The 16,369-nt window shown below is 36.5% G+C and overlaps 1 protein-coding gene across 1 annotated transcript in view; it reads right to left on the reverse strand.

Annotated features, from left to right (window-relative positions):
* Positions 1 to 16,369, reverse strand: part of LOC134801516 (IQ motif and SEC7 domain-containing protein 1) — a 266,858-nt gene that overhangs the window by 175,817 nt on the left and 74,672 nt on the right. The gene's annotated exons all lie outside the window — the stretch shown is intronic.

The raw sequence follows: 16,369 nt of genomic DNA on the forward strand, positions 1-16,369 counted from the left end.
ATCGTAATTTGTTATGATACTTTGTATACTGGTTCTAAATACCATTGACGTGTAAAATTGTATTGATTTTATGAATAAATTATTGAATATTGAATATAAATACCCTAATGCATGGACACCCTGTATATCAACTTGAAAGAAAATGTTCAATATTTCTTTATAGTGCGACTCCTTAGCTCGATTTAGTATGGAGGTAGAGTCTGGCTAATAAAAGATGAACCTGCAAAAATGCGGTCCTGGTCTGACCCATCCTAAATCCTGTCCCATCCGGCAGAAAGCACGAAACTTGGCATGCAAACTTCAAACTTCAACATTTATTCAGCAAATAGGCCGCAAGGGCACTATTACACGCCGCTAAAGAAATTTTCACTTCAAAAAGTTTTGAGATGTAATGTGAAACCAAGTCGGTTATTTTAATCAGTGCCAGGGGGTGTTAAAACAGTATCAATAAGATATCTTTAGTTTGTAATTTTTAGCGAGTTTTAGCGGTGGGCAAAGTAATCCGGTGATTTGGCATCCATTCCAACATTGCCCACCACCAAAAACGGATTAGGGTTGTCACTTTCATCTAATTTACCCAACTTCGCATGTAAAATAAGGTTATGTTTGTACACTAAAGTAAGTTTATAAATATATACTGTATTTAATTTGTCTTATTATCCTTTACTTAGATGTTTTATCCCGTTAACTAATGAAAACACAGCAAAAATCATATTTTTGGCCATTAAACTATTGTAACAGATTTTCTCAAAAGTGACAACCCTAGCCTTTGTAAAATGCTTAGGCGAGCCTTATATGGAAATGAGCAAAAACGGGTAGGCAACATTGCCCAGCAAATTTATTTAAAAGTTTTTACACTTATCGCTAAGTTATTAACAGGGAATGGTAGGATTGCCCAAAACCAGTGATCCTTAGACATCATCATCATACGAGCTGTATTTGAATACCAAATTGACGTGGGCAATGTTGGCGAAAACTCCGGATATCTTTTCCCACCCTCTAAAACGCAAAAAAATGGGTAAAAACACGATAAAAATATTTTTTCTTCAAATAAACTGATGCGTTTGATCACAATGGACGTGCTGAGCAAAAAAAGTAATTACGATTTGTTTTTTTTTTTGAGAAATTCGTGTTTTTTTTTAAATGCGGGCAAAGTTGGTGATAATGACCGGTACCTACTCTTCGAAGGCCGCAAAAATATATGACATGCTCTTATGGTTCTACAAATAAGATCGTGTCAGATATTTTTGCGGCCTTCGTTGTGTGTTGTGTAACATAAATTGCAGGTGACTGTATATTAGGAATAATTATTTTATTTAGTTTCAACGAAAGTTTCAAGTTTAGTACGAAAATACTTCAGATATACAATATGCACAAAATGTAGACCTAATCGAAATAAAACATTGCTTTTTATAGTAAATTTTTTTTAAAAACATTCGATACATAGGTATACATAACAATAACCAGGCCACAGCGGTATTGGCCTGTAAGCTTTATCTCGGTCTCCAAAGCCGCAAAAACTCGCTAGTACTTCGTGCTGGTCTAGCCGTTATTTTTTCTTGAAGATTTTCAGAGAACAGCACGTACACGCATTATACATATAGACGGAACGAACGGCATAATCATAATCATTTATTCGTCGCAATCCATGGTATTACAGATCTAGGTACAAGACTTTCAGGTATTACTTATACGAATTACATAACGCTTCCTGTTAATAGGCAATATTTTAAGATAAAAGTTCTATAATATATTACAAGATTACAATTGTCATCAAAATTAATTGACGTACAGAAGTCAAATACGTTTTTAAAATGACGCAAAATGAAAATTAATCCCAATCAGTAAAGGATGAGTCTTTAAACTTTTTTCATTTTAAGCGAGTTTTGATTTGAAGGAACATAATACTTAAATTCGACTGTAATCGTATTGTTTTAAGATAGTTTACTGAGGTTTTCAACCATTATGACCCGTAAATAACAGCAAATCAAATTTAAAGGAGACGCGAGCTGATATTTATGTACCCTATTTTTTTAAATACAATTTATCTACTGGTATACTTTCTCGTGTGCGTATATGATTTAATGTCAAATCAAGCTGTCATTTTTATTTGAAGAATTATACGTGTGCTCCGGTGCAGCCCCAGCGGGCATCTGACTTGAAGAAGAATTTTGAGTGATGTCGTCAATGTATGGAAATTGTTCGAAGGTTTACATTTGAGATTGAATTTCTGTGTTGTCTTTGTGAGTAAAAATATAAATCTTGAATTGTCTAGCTTTCAAAATCACACAATAATTCAATTACTGTCAAAGACAAAATTGTTTTGCTTCTTTCTCAAACGGAACTCCATATTTTGATATTTTGATACTTTTAGTGTCGATTTGTAGAGAATAACAGCAAATTAAAAATATAATGGCATGAAGAGTCGGTACACGGTTTCTTCGTGAACAAATTTACGTGTAATAATAATAATTATAATATAATATATATTATAGTGGTTTTCCGGGTCAAGGTCCGGGTCCGAGTCCGGGTCCGAGTCTGAGTCCGAGTCCGGGTCCGAATCCGTGTCCGAGTCCGTGTCCGGGTCCGAGTCCGAGTCCGGTTCCGAGTCCGGTTCCGAGTCCGGTTCCGAGTCCGGGTCCGAGTCCGAGTCCGGGTCCTAGTCCGAGTCCGTGTCCGAGTCCGAGTCCGGGTCCGAGTTCGATTCCAAGTCCGGGTCCGAGTCCGGGTCCGAACCGGATCCGGGTATGAGTCCGGTTCTGGGTCCGAGTCCGGGTCGCAGTCCAAGTCAAAATCGAAATTAGAAATCACCAAACGTGTACTATGCGTCGTTGAAGAGTTTTGTTCTGGTCATCATCAGCAGTTCCACTTCATCAAATGCGACAGTTTTTAATGTAAATGCTTGATTTTATGATGAAAATACAAAAAAAAATCTATACTTTAATATTTGAGGAGTTCCCTCGATTCCTTATGGATCCCATCATTAGAACTCGAGCTTGACAAAAATGTGGCTTTAAAACTTGACTTGCTTAACAAACATAACGAAGAGGAAAAATCGCCAAACGTGAACTATGCGTGGTTGAAGAGTTCTGTTCTGGTCATCATCAGCAGTTCCACTTCATCAAATGCGCCAGTTTTTAATGAAAATCCTTGATTTTCTGATGAAAATACAAAAATGTCTATACGCATGCCTTTAAGATTTGAGGAGTTCCCTCGATTCCTCATGGATCCCATCATCAGAACTCGAGCTTGACAAAAATGTGGCTTAAAAACTTGACTTGCTTAACAAACATAACGAAGACGACAAATCGCCAAACGTGAACTATGCGTCGTTGAAGAGTTCCGTTCTGATCATCATCAGCAGTTGCACTTCATCAAATGTCACTTTTTTGAATGTGTATGCTTAATTTGATGATAAAAACCCAAAAATCACTATATGTATGCGTTTAAAATTTGAGGAGTTCCCTCGATTCCTCATGGATCCCATCATCAGAACTGGGTTTTGACAAAAACGGAACCAATCTGTATGCATATACATACAATCAAAAAACTAATTTTCAAAATCGGTCCAGGAATGACGGAGATATAGAGTAACAAACATAAAAAAAATAAAAAAAACATACAACCGAATTGATAACCTCCTTCTTTGAGATTTGGAAGTCGGTTAACAAACTAATATTAGCCCAAAATCTAAAATAAATGAAGTACCGATCACATAAAAAGTAAAAAATTAAAATAAGTAAATAAAAACAGGAAGGTATCATAAAATGTTAATGAAGAGAAATTGTAAGAGATGGTATTATGCCAACCAACAACTGCAAAGTTTTTTAACATCGGTTTGTGGCAAATACTGTTTAGTTTATCTTTATTTTAAAACGAAAAATGTCAACTTGCATGTTTTCTCCACTGTACACAGAATAAGTAATGATGTTACTATATCTCATATGTTCAGAATATTACTTGAATAAACTTATTATCCTATATAAAATGTGTGTTTTTATATTTCTAAACCCAGTTTCTAAGTAGATTGCACATACATTATAGTCACATTAAAATTCCATTTTGCGAAATAAAGAATTCAACATTTAACTTTGCAAAAGTAGATAATTGTTATTAGAATATTTTCTAAAAGCAATAAAAATGAGAAGATTAGGTTAGATTCGAGCTACAATGACATTAGGTTGGGTTCAAGGTAAGGTTGCAGGGCCTCAACAAGGGAAAAAAGGGGGAGGGACTGTCGGCCTGGCTAAGTGAGCCAGAACTCACCCACTACTCCCTACTACTGCCGTAAGCAGGTAATGAATTCCCAATGTATTAGGTATAGGTTTAATAAATTATAAATATATTTCATTAATAACATAATAATATACAAATATGTAAAAGCATAAAGTAATAAATAAGCCTACAGTAATCACGTCTACCGGTCCCACGGATGCGGATGTTGCTTACATAATCTCGTCTGTCAAGGAGTTTCGGCAGGAAAGGCCTTGGCAGACTTATATATTCATGAAATGAGGGCTCATACCTACCGATTGGAATTGGTTTCATGGCGGTATCAGATGGGTTAGTGTACGGTAACCGATGGTCATCTTGCTTATAATCTCGTCTGCCAAGGTGTTTCGGCAGGAAAAACCTTGGCAGACTTATATATTCCTAAAATGGGGGTTCATACCTACCGAATGGAATTGGTTTCATGGTGGTATCAGATGGGTTAGTGTAGGGTAACCGATGGCGACCTTGCTTACATAATCTCGTCTGCCATGGTGTTTCGGCAGGAAAAGCCTTGGCAGACTTATATATTCCTGACATGAGAGTTCATACCTACCGACTGGCATTGGTTTCATGGTGGTATCAGATGGGTTAATTTAGGGGTCCCGATGGTCACCTTTGAGAGCGTCTGCCAAGCACTTCCGGCAAAAAAAATAGTGGCAGACTTCGCTTTTCTGTGTCTACATGTAAATTTCTAACTGCTGCCATAACTACTATCTCGGTATCAGATGGGTTAAATCAGCCCTTTTTTTCGCACCGGAAGTGGCCTTCTTTTTCGTACTTTCGGCAAGTTCCGCCGTGGCAGACTATCGAATTCGGACTTAGCATAACTTTTCTGGGAAACCATTGTGCATTTCATCGTGGTATCAAGTCGGTTAAAAATTTTGCGGCCGGCTCTTCTACTATCGGTTAGCGTCAAGAATAGAAACTCTAGCCTGTTTTAGTTATTAATGTTATGGGACATTTTCCCTATCCAGATAGAGTATACTCGTATTCAGGCTTTGTTGATACTCTGTATTGTCTGTATCTTTAGGTAAGTATTTAAATAAAACTAAACATATTATATGTTATATAATATTAATAATATTCTACATTTTCGGGTAGGAGGCTTAAGGAGCCATTTGAGGGTAGATTTTGTTTACTTTTATTTATATACCTAAAGATACAGACTTATAGTCAACTTATGACTAATGTCCTCATTGACAGAGATTAAAGGAAATGTTTAAGATTAATGTACAGTATGTTCGTAATATTTGCATTGAATTCCACCTCCTTTAACCACATTTGTATATATTTCCAGGGAACATCATAAATATTATATCAAGAGTATGTGAGCCAATTATTTTGACAAAGCTGTCTTGGAGGAAAACCAATCTCTCTTAGTACCTACTTATTTATAGAACATCGAGGGAATTAATAGTCAAATGTGTCGATCCGAAAGACAAGGGATTTTAAAACGGTTGATATTTTGGGCTTTTCGAAAATAATCGCTTCGAAATTTAAAAAATATGTCCTTCCTCTAACTTTTCAGCCAGGCGTATAATCTGTTCGTAAATATATGGCGAACTTGATTTTAGAAATCAGACAGGCTATACAAAAACTATGAAAATAAAACTTAAGATTTAAGATATATAACTTTCCACGAAAATGTTTTGAACATGATCGGTTGAGCAATTAATGAGTTCTTATTAAAAATATGTACCTATGTAAGTACCACGAAGGGATAGGTATACCCCCTTTTAAACGTATTGCTTTTTTCTATCCTATGAAGCTACGGAACCCTCGATAATGCGGAGTTAGGATTTTTAACGTTGTTCTGTTAATACCATCGCCCAAATTGTTAACTGTCCATAGGTGGACCTTATGCCGTTTGTAATAAGGTCCATCGATGTACAGTTAGAAGTGCTATTTGTACCTTATTTTTTCCTACCTAAATAAAATTCAAAAACCTCAAAACATATTTCCAGTGTGAATTCCGCAACAATTTTTACCGCAGCACAAAAACAAAATCCACATTCGCCGTGGGCTTATTTTCATAAGCCCTGAATCTTGTTTTGTTCGTGTTTTTAGGGTTCCGTACCCAAAGGGTAAACACGGGACCCTATTACTAAGACTCCGCTGTCCGTATGTCTGTCTGTCTGTCTCTCACTCGTGAGTTATAGCTTTTTTTTAGAATCCATAAATCCCGCGGGAACAATATAGGCCTTTGTTCTTCAGTATACACCTGCATGAAACAAGATCTTTTTCGAGCAAGTGTGATGAAAAATAGGTAGGTTAGATATATAGAGTAAACATTAGAAGAAAATACATTAATAATAAATTGTTAGTAGACGTGAAACAGAAAGGCAATACAGTCGCCATCAGATATATCGGAGCGGCCAAGGTGTTCACAATATCTGAACACGCGCTCTAACGCCCTGACAATAGAGGCGTGTTCCGATATTTGTGAGCACCTTGGCCGCTCCGATATATCTGATGGCGACTGTACAATAAGTATACTATCGACTGCGGCAGCAAATCTTGTTAATAAAATATAAGTTACAGACAATTTATTGCAGATAGTTCACTCGGATATACAATTAAAAATAAGTTCTAAAAAGCGCCACTCGGGGCTCGATTCGGAAAATGAATTAGATTTCTACTAGACTTCAACAAGTTACGATACGGATAATTTAAAGATATTTGTAAGATAGATATGTCAAATTTGACGTTTCCGCGATTTTGGAGTTCCTCTTGAACGATTTCGACAAGTTATGACTTAGATATCCAAGTCACATCTTGTCGATATCTAATGTAGGTCTAGTTGATCTCTAAATCGTCTCAAGATCTTGTGATTATCTCGAAATCCGAATAGGCCTGTTATTGTCTAAGAAACGACACGTGTTAATGTAAAGTGTGATAATAACTTGTGTCACAATATTTACTTAGTCTCAATTTAACTTTTTTGTGAGGATAGCTGAGGACACCTGCAAGAAGAAAATCAGAATTAAACGTCAAGGTTGATAATTATTGTAGGTTAAATCTATAGATTCCTTGGCCATATTTTCTTTATAGTACCTATAAGTTGTACCAGGGAAATTCGAAATACCTCCGATTGTCGGTTAATTCAGAAAATGGACTCTAACATGATGACACTATGGGATATTTTCGAAACTATCCAACAATCTGAATTATTGGAAATAACCCCAATACACCTTTAAAGTACGAGTAGGTGCTAGCAAATAGTCCCGAAACGATTTTTTTTTCAGATTCTGAACTAAGTATGACGCTACTATAAAATATGTGTGTACAGTCAGCACCTAAAGTAACGAATGAAACAACGCGGCAAAAGTATCTGTCACCCTTGAAAACTTTTCCAAATAGTGATACCTATATCTCTACAGTTTGTGTTGAAAAGTATCTGCTACAGTGTATTGTTTTATATATAATAGTAGTTTATGTGACTGCTACATAATGAGAGGCATTAAAATACGAGTGTGGGTTTAAGAAACGAACGTTAGTGAGTTTGTTAATAGGATCACAAAGTTCCTATTCTCATGTCACTCGAGATCAAATATCGTGCGGTTTATATTTAAAAAACATACTAAATTGACGTTTCGTATCGATAACTGTTTTAATATCTATGGATACTAGAATAAAGACCTACTTGAGTTTTGACTGCTGTTCCAAATTTAAACTCATAACCTACAAAAATCTATAACGTTATGTACATTAAAGTACAAATTTTCCTACTACCACAGATAAGAAAGTTGTCATAGTAAAATTGGTTGTAATAAAGCTTGTCATTTTCTACGGTTTCTGAACGCATTATAGAGCACTAATGACATGTGTGTAGATAAAACCATTTTTTTTGTTGAACTAAATATTAGAGAATGTTTAGATACTTTTCATTGACGCGTAGTCTGATAAGTTACTTTTGAATCGATCTGTACCTAAGCATGCTGTCACTACCAATTTGGTGCGAAATTAGCGTGTTCGGAGTGAGATATCTGTCAATACTATTGTCTAGTAAACCGCACACCCGGGCCGCGGGCGCCACCCAGGTCACTCAACCGGCAAGTTCAACACAGGACGACGCCTAACCACGTAACTTAAATTGCCAGCGTAATGCTTAATGATATCGTTATTAGGCTGTGTCTAAAATTAAGTGTTTAATTAAAATTAAATGATATAAAAACTTATTAAAATTTCAAAAAACTTAATCACAATTAATAAACAAAACAATGTTTTGGTGATGTTTCGGATCATCCATTAATTACGTCACACGAATTTCTAGGTTTTTTGACCCCTCCCCCCCTCCTTGTCACACTTGGTCACATTTTGCAAATCCCTCCCCACCTGGTGTGACGTCACATTTTAGGCAATTTTGTTAACTCGGCATTATTTTTTGAATAAAAAAATATTATTGGTAAAAGAAATATTAGTAATTTTATAACACAAAACCAATTAGGAACGAAAATTACTTCCAAAAACTCATTATTTAACTGTACAGCGAATAAAAAAATATAAAAAAAAATTCGGTTACTGATGAAGTTAAAGTGACGTCACAATGTTTGTGACTCCCCCCTCCCCCATGTCACAACATGTCACATTTTCTTGACCCCTCCCTCCCCCTAAACGTGTGACGTAATTAATGGATGGCCCCTTGATGATAATGATATAAAAACTTATTAAAATTTCAAAAAACTTAATCACAATTGATAAACAAAAAAATGTTTTGGTGTAGATATTTTACTAATTTCGAATTTATATTGATTAGCTACAAAGAGACAAAATTAAAATCATTTAGCCTTGGAAATTAGCTGTGATATTCATGTGTTGAAACCTGTGTATACTCAGTCCAACTATGTGTATAATAGGGTATTGTGGGGACATAGAGATGCTACACAAATTGAACAGTACCATTATTTGTGTAATGAGAGACTTAGACACATAGACTTTCCGAACGAACTGACTGAATGTTGTGATGGTTTGTGTAGCAACAGTAATCATAGGGTAATTATAGATCGTTTGTATAATGATATTATTAACGCGCTGAAGTATGCGGCTGAAGAGAGTGTGTGTGGGTCTGGTAGTACCAACAAAATAAAAAGAAAGTGTGTAGTAGGTTGGAACAAATATGTTTACCCTTATCACAAAGAGGCCAGGCTCCATTTTCAGCTATGGGTCTCGCATGGTAAGCCGTCGAATGGGCACTTATATGAGCGGATGGCGGAAACCAAGCGCATTTTTAAGTCCAGGTTGAAGTGGTGCCAGGACAACGCTGATCGGATAAAGATGGATGTTCTAGCCTCTCACCATGCTAAGAAAGACTTCCGAAACTTTTGGAAACAGACCAACAAACTTAACCCCAGACCGTGTATCCCTCTCAATGTCGATGGTCTTAGTGAGCCCACTGACGTGGCTAATATGTTTAGGGACAGTTTTTTAGCTAAGCCGCTAAATTGTATTTCTAATGTTCCTCAGGCAAGGGCAAGTGTCGCCGGTGGGGCAGGGACACCCATGAAGTTTGAAGCGTCAGAGATCGCTTCAGTCATACGAAATATGACTAGAGGTAAATCTCCTGGCCATGACGGTATTAGTGTGGAGCATTTTAAGCATGCCGGGGTCCACCTGCCGCGCGTGTTGGCGATGTTTTACACCCTGGCTCTGCGTCACTCGTATTTGCCTGAGGAGTGTATGAAAACGGTGGTTGTACCAATAATCAAGAACAAAACAGGGGACCCGTCTGACAAGGCTAATTATAGACCCATATCATTAGCGACTACGGTAGCCAAGGTGTTGGACAGTTTGCTTGATCGACAATTGTGTAAATACCTTAAGCTGCACGATGCCCAGTTTGGTTTCCGAGCAGGGTTATCGACTGAAACAGCAATTCTTTGTCTCAAGCACACTGTCCGATACTACACCGATAGGAAAACGCCAGTTTACGCTTGTTTTCTTGACCTATCAAAAGCTTTTGATATGGTGTCTTACGACCTTCTTTGGCATAAGCTTCGTACAGAGACAGACGTACCGGAGGATGTAATAGGTGTTTTTGATTATTGGTATAACAACCAAACAAATGTTGTCAAGTGGGGCAATGCCTTTTCTGATGAGTACAGGTTGAGGTGCGGGGTGAGGCAGGGGGGGTTAACCTCGCCGCGTCTCTTCAACTTGTACATCAATGCGCTCATAGAGGATCTCAGCAGTACCAGAGTTGGATGTGCAATTGCCGGGGAAATGGTTAACAATATTAGTTACGCGGATGACATGGTGCTGCTGGGGCCCTCTGTATGTGCAATCAGAAAACTTTTAAGTAAGTGCGAGAGGTATGCTGTGACTCACGGACTTAGGTACAATGTGGCTAAAAGTGAGGTTGTTGTTTTCCAGCCACGTGAGCATAAGGTGGATAGGGTACCGGAAATCTCGCTGTACGGAATACCTCTGAATAGGACCAAGAATTTTAAGTACCTGGGTCATTGGGTCACGGAGTACCTCTCGGATGATCTAGACGTTGAGAGGGAGCGCAGGGCGTTGGCTGTCCGGGGTAACATGGTGGCTCGCAGGTTTGCTCGGTGTACAAGGGAAGTTAAGATAACTCTGTTTAAGGCATATTGCCAATCCTTTTACACTTGCAGCCTGTGGGTCAACTATACTCAGAGGGCAGTCAGCGCCTTGCGCGTTCAATACAATAACATATTTAGGATGCTGTTGGGTCTTCCTAAGTTCTGTAGTGCTTCGGGTATGTTTGCGGATACGCGAGTAGTTGGTTTTCATGCCATAATGCGAAAACGAACCGCCTCCCTTATGCGCCGCGTACGTGAGAGCTCCAACAGCATCCTAAGCCTGGTGGCTAATAGGCTAGATTGTCCTATAGCAAGGCACTGGGATAGTCTCCATGTTCCCACATTATCCTAACTTAAGAATAGTTTTTTTTTTTTGTGTCTTGACATTTTAATTAAACTTGACTGCGCATGACTTTAATTTTTTAAATTAAATCTCATATATAAATTTTATTATATTTTATTATTGCATATCAATTTTATTTATTTTTTATCAATTATCAAATGCTCAGTTAATTTATTTTTAATGTCTAGTCATTGATCTCTATATTATATACCAATTTTTATTGATTTTAGTTTTAAGTTTTGACATTTTAATTGAATTGGACTGCGCATATATTTACAGTGTTTAACCTTAATTTTTAATTTTTATTTTATAGTTTTAAATTTTAATCTTTTAATAATCAATGAATTTTATTATTACCTATCAATTAATGCCAAGTTATTTTATCAGTGTGATGAATCAAAGTCCTTCGTACAATCAATTACTTTTATTTTACTCCAACTTCTTACTTCAACACTCTTTAACAATATTTAGTTAACAAGCCGTAACCTTCGTGCTACATGTTACTGGTTCAAGCCCAAGCGAGAATGATCCCTCCATCCCATCGTAAGTTACATTTTATACTTTTCCCTCATTAGAATTGGCGGGTAGGAGAGAAGGGTAATTTTCGCGACTACCCACAGATTAATTAACAAATATTCGGGTAAACACAAATCACATTTTTAATCACTACCCACTGAATGCCATAAGTTTAACATAACTCACGCAAAATAATTATAATTTATTCTTGAAATCTTATGAAATATCACATCAGTTATCATATGCTAAGTTTAATTTGATTGTAATGTCTAGTCATGAATCTTTAATGTTATACCTATACCTAATTTTTATATTTTTAATTTTATCTTAAATGTATACTATGGATCGATGTTGTCTGGAATAAATGATTTATTATTTACTATTATTTATTATTTATTATTATTAAAATAAAATTTGGAAGTGTACAACATATAAAAAAAAATAGGTAAATATTATCCCACAAATCGAACAATAGCATTGTTATTACAAAGATCTACCTGCAATTCTTATATTGTATCATACATATCAATAGTACAACAGCAAAATGTATATCTTATACACATTCAGGGTACTACAGAGTGTTATCTAATACCTTTAAACGAGCAATTCTTGTTTATTTATAAATATATATTTCGGGGATCGCGGAAACGGCTCTAACGATTTCGATGAAATTTGCTATATGATGGTTATTGTTATGATACGATGGTTTTCGGGGGCGATAAATCGATCTAGCTAGGTCTTATCTCTGGGTAAACGCGCATTTTTGAGTTTTTATATGTTCTCCGAGCAAAGCTCTCCCAGATATTTTATATTTAAGTGGGACAGTATGGGGAAATCCGAAACTATTGAAGACACAGGAAAACTGTCTTAAGAACCATTAAGTCTTTTTTTAAGCAATTTTTGTATATCCAAAATTTGATCAAGTGTGAGTAGTTAGTGTATAATGTTGTTTTCATCACGCTCGCTCAGTAAATGTGGAATTGCACGCAGGTTTAGCGGGAGTTATAGAAAAAGCGTTCTCCCTAGGGAGTTATGAAGTTTCTAGTGCCATAGTTAACAGTTTTTTGTCTTTATACTTAATTTTTGTATCGCAAGTGTGATGAAAAACATTGTGTGTAACTCGGGGCGTAATAATATTGCAAACTCGAGTCTATAAATCGCTCCGGCAAGCCGTCGCGATTTAACTTACTCTCGTTCGCAATATTCAACTTACGCCCCATGTTGCACAATGTACTATTGTTTGTTTGTTTATATGTTTTATAAAATCATAAAGCACACCCATGTAATTATACTCCACCTTCGATCCCAAACTTTAGACGTCAAAATAAGCGAACAGTTTTGCAACGCGTACAGTCACCTGCAATAATATGTAACTCTTCGAAGGCCGCAAATGTGACACGCTCATAAGGCTCTACAAATAAGATCGTGTCAGATATTATTGCGGCCTTCGTTGTGTAACATATTATTGCAGGTGACTGTACCTTAATTTATTTCGTACCGTTACCTATTTTTGACTAGTAATTTATCGAAAAACTGATTTTACCCTACTCATATAAGTCGACATATTTCACCGTGCAGGTTTTAGTATGAAAAGGTTCATAGATTTAGATTTAGATTAGATTTCTTTATTTCAAGATGAAAATTACACTATAAATTTGCTACATTCGTCAAAATTATGTTTATCTTCTCATCATGATCGTCAAAAATTACATTATATATTTAAAAATAAAAAATATTAAGATTAATAAAATAAAATTATGTCTCCCAATAAGGATCGTCATGTACAAAGAAAAACATGTCAAACAATTGAATATAAACCAAGTTAACATTAAAGTCGATGTCAACATAAATAATTTGTAACTGTCATTAAAATGTCGAATTTAAACATAAAAATATCACAAAAGAACAAAATGTCATGTTTAAAATACAAATCTACAATTTAATAATAAATAAAATTACATATGTTGTTACAAATTCAATTCCATGTACTCATTTACAGAGTACAGAGGGTTATCCAACAAAAGGTTTCTCAATTTGCGCTTAAATGTTTCGTCACACGGCTCATTTCTCAGAGCGGCAGGTAGGTGCTCGTAGTAAGTAGGGCCGATTACTCGTGGGTTCTTTCTTGAAAGTGCCATGCGACGGGGAACTGTTCTCAGACGCCCTGCAGCTCGAAGCAGTTTGCCCGGAAAGTTAATGCGTGCAAATTGGGATATATTCTGTCTTACATATATCAGTACATCGAACAGGTACTGTGAGTAGTGCGTCATTATACGTTGAGAACCAAAAAGCTCTTTACAAGGGTGCCTGTCTTTCACACCGGCAAGTGTACGTATTGCGCGTTTCTGCATTATCAGAACTCTTTTGGCATCTGTTGAATTGCCCCAAAGCAGTGAGCCGTATGCCATGATAGAGTGGAAATGCGCAAAGTACACCTGCTTTAAGGCTTCTGCTGAGATAAGTGGTTTCAGTTTTCTCAACGCAAACGACGCACCACCCAATCGATCACAAAGGTTGTCTACATGGCACTTCCAATTTAGAGTGTTGTCAATCATAAACCCTAAGAACTTACTCTTTTCGCACATGGGCATCGGAAAGTTAGCCATGCACGGTGGCAGTTGAACCTTTCGACCAGAAAACAACATAATATTTGATTTAGTATAATTAAGCAATAGCCCATTTGCTGAGAACCATGCCTCCAATTGGTTGCAAGCATCATGAATTTTTAAAGCCAGTTGGTCATAAGAGCTTGCACCAACTAACACAGTTGTGTCATCCGCAAACAATACAGACAAGCCAGCTCCAATATTCGATGGCAGGTCGTTGACAAATAACAAAAATAAGGTATTTCCAAGGGATGAACCTTGGGGAATACCAATATTTATATCTCCTGCATCAGACTGGATTGACTTGCCATCAGTGAGTAATTTCACGACTTGTTTGCGGTCTGACAAGAATGAGGTAAACAGTTCATGGGCACTGCCTTTGATTCCGTACATTTTCAATTTTTTAAGCAATAACTCGTGATTTATGACGTCAAATGCCTTTGACAAGTCGCACAGTATAGCGGCAATCTTATCCTTATCGTCTAACCCTGTCATGATAGAATCGAATATCCTGTATGTCGCGGTGGTTGTCGACATTTTTTGTCGGTAAGCGAATTGGTTTTCGGTGAGCAGGTTATTCGATTCTATATGAGTCATAAGGTGAGACGATAGGACAGATTCTACCATTTTTGAAATGGTGGGTACTATTGTAATAGGCCTATAGAACCGTGTTCTTTTGTCAAGGAAGCTGGCAGACTGGAAAATAGGAGCCGGGGTCTATCGAGTTTTTGTTTTCATTTTTTAAAGAAAAAGACTAGAAATACCTTACCTTTACTAGAACAGGCTTAGACATGCCTGTGTGTAGTAATATTGGAAAATATTCAAGCCATCTAAGGGTAAAATAAAAAAAAACCGTCGATTAAGTTTTACACTGAAATCAAAAGTCCGTGTGTGTGTTTGCCGGTTTTTTAGTTACCGTTAGCTTTTTTTAAGCGAGTAAAAATTGATTTTACCCTACTAATATTATTCGATAGTAACATAATACCGTGCAGGTTAAGCTGTAAAAAGGTTCATCGAACCGTTTGTTCTTTTGTCAAGGAATCGAGCCGGCAGACTGGAAAATGGGAACCGGATAACCTATCGATTTTTAATTTGCCCCTCAAACTTGGTAATCCAATAATAGTAGATTGTACAACAAGGGCATAAAGTGACCCATTCATACCCGAGGCAATTTTTTGGTCTGAGCGAAGCGAAGACCAAAATAGTAGACGAGGGTAAAAATGGTAATTTATGCCCTTGTTGTACACTCTGCTTTTCACTTCGATTGCGAAGAAAATAATTATATTTTTCAAGGCAATTTACACCACGAAATTGTCGTAAAGCGAAAGAACATAATACATAACCAATTCCCGCCAACTAACTTTTTAATTTTATTTTTTTTAATTTTCAACATGTGATCAGAGTTTCAGACGCTTGGTTTTCTGCCAAGTCAAACATTTCGGAGCATTTTTGAACGATAATCGACTCCTATTTTATGACAAAAAATACGGATTTCTAATAAATTGTAGCAAAAATAAAATAATATAACAAGTTTTGTCATCTACACAATTTTATTGCTCAGTAAAATTGTGCAATATGTTTTAACTGTTTGGCTGTTGAGATCGATTACCTTAGTCTTAGAAGAAAATTTTACTTTTATGCTCTAGAGCATAAAATGCGATTTTATATCGTCTACGCACGACATAAAGGTGCACTTTTTGAGCATGAGAAGTGAAAATAATATTTTTATTTTTTATTGATAACAATTATCTTTTTAGGAGAAAGGGTTTTATGTATACAGTAGAGGTTAGAGATGTGCGCCGATGGCAAAATCATCGGCGGCGGCGTCCGATGATTTTTTGATCGGCGGCGGCGGCGTGATCGGCGTGAAATCGGCGTGGCATAATTTTTGATATTGCATGAGAATGTGGCTGTAGAAACTCTACATTAAAGCTTTCTGAGTATTTACTAGGCTATCCAAAACATAATATGAGTGTTTTCTAAATTATTGTCGAAAATTATATCCCATCACGTCACTTGGCATTTGGCAACCATTTCTTACTAACATTAGAATAAAGATGTCATCGTTTTCGAAAGTAAACGCCAGG

Source organism: Cydia splendana, chromosome 22, assembly GCF_910591565.1.
Source record: "Cydia splendana chromosome 22, ilCydSple1.2, whole genome shotgun sequence".
Lineage (NCBI taxonomy): Eukaryota > Metazoa > Arthropoda > Insecta > Lepidoptera > Tortricidae > Cydia > Cydia splendana.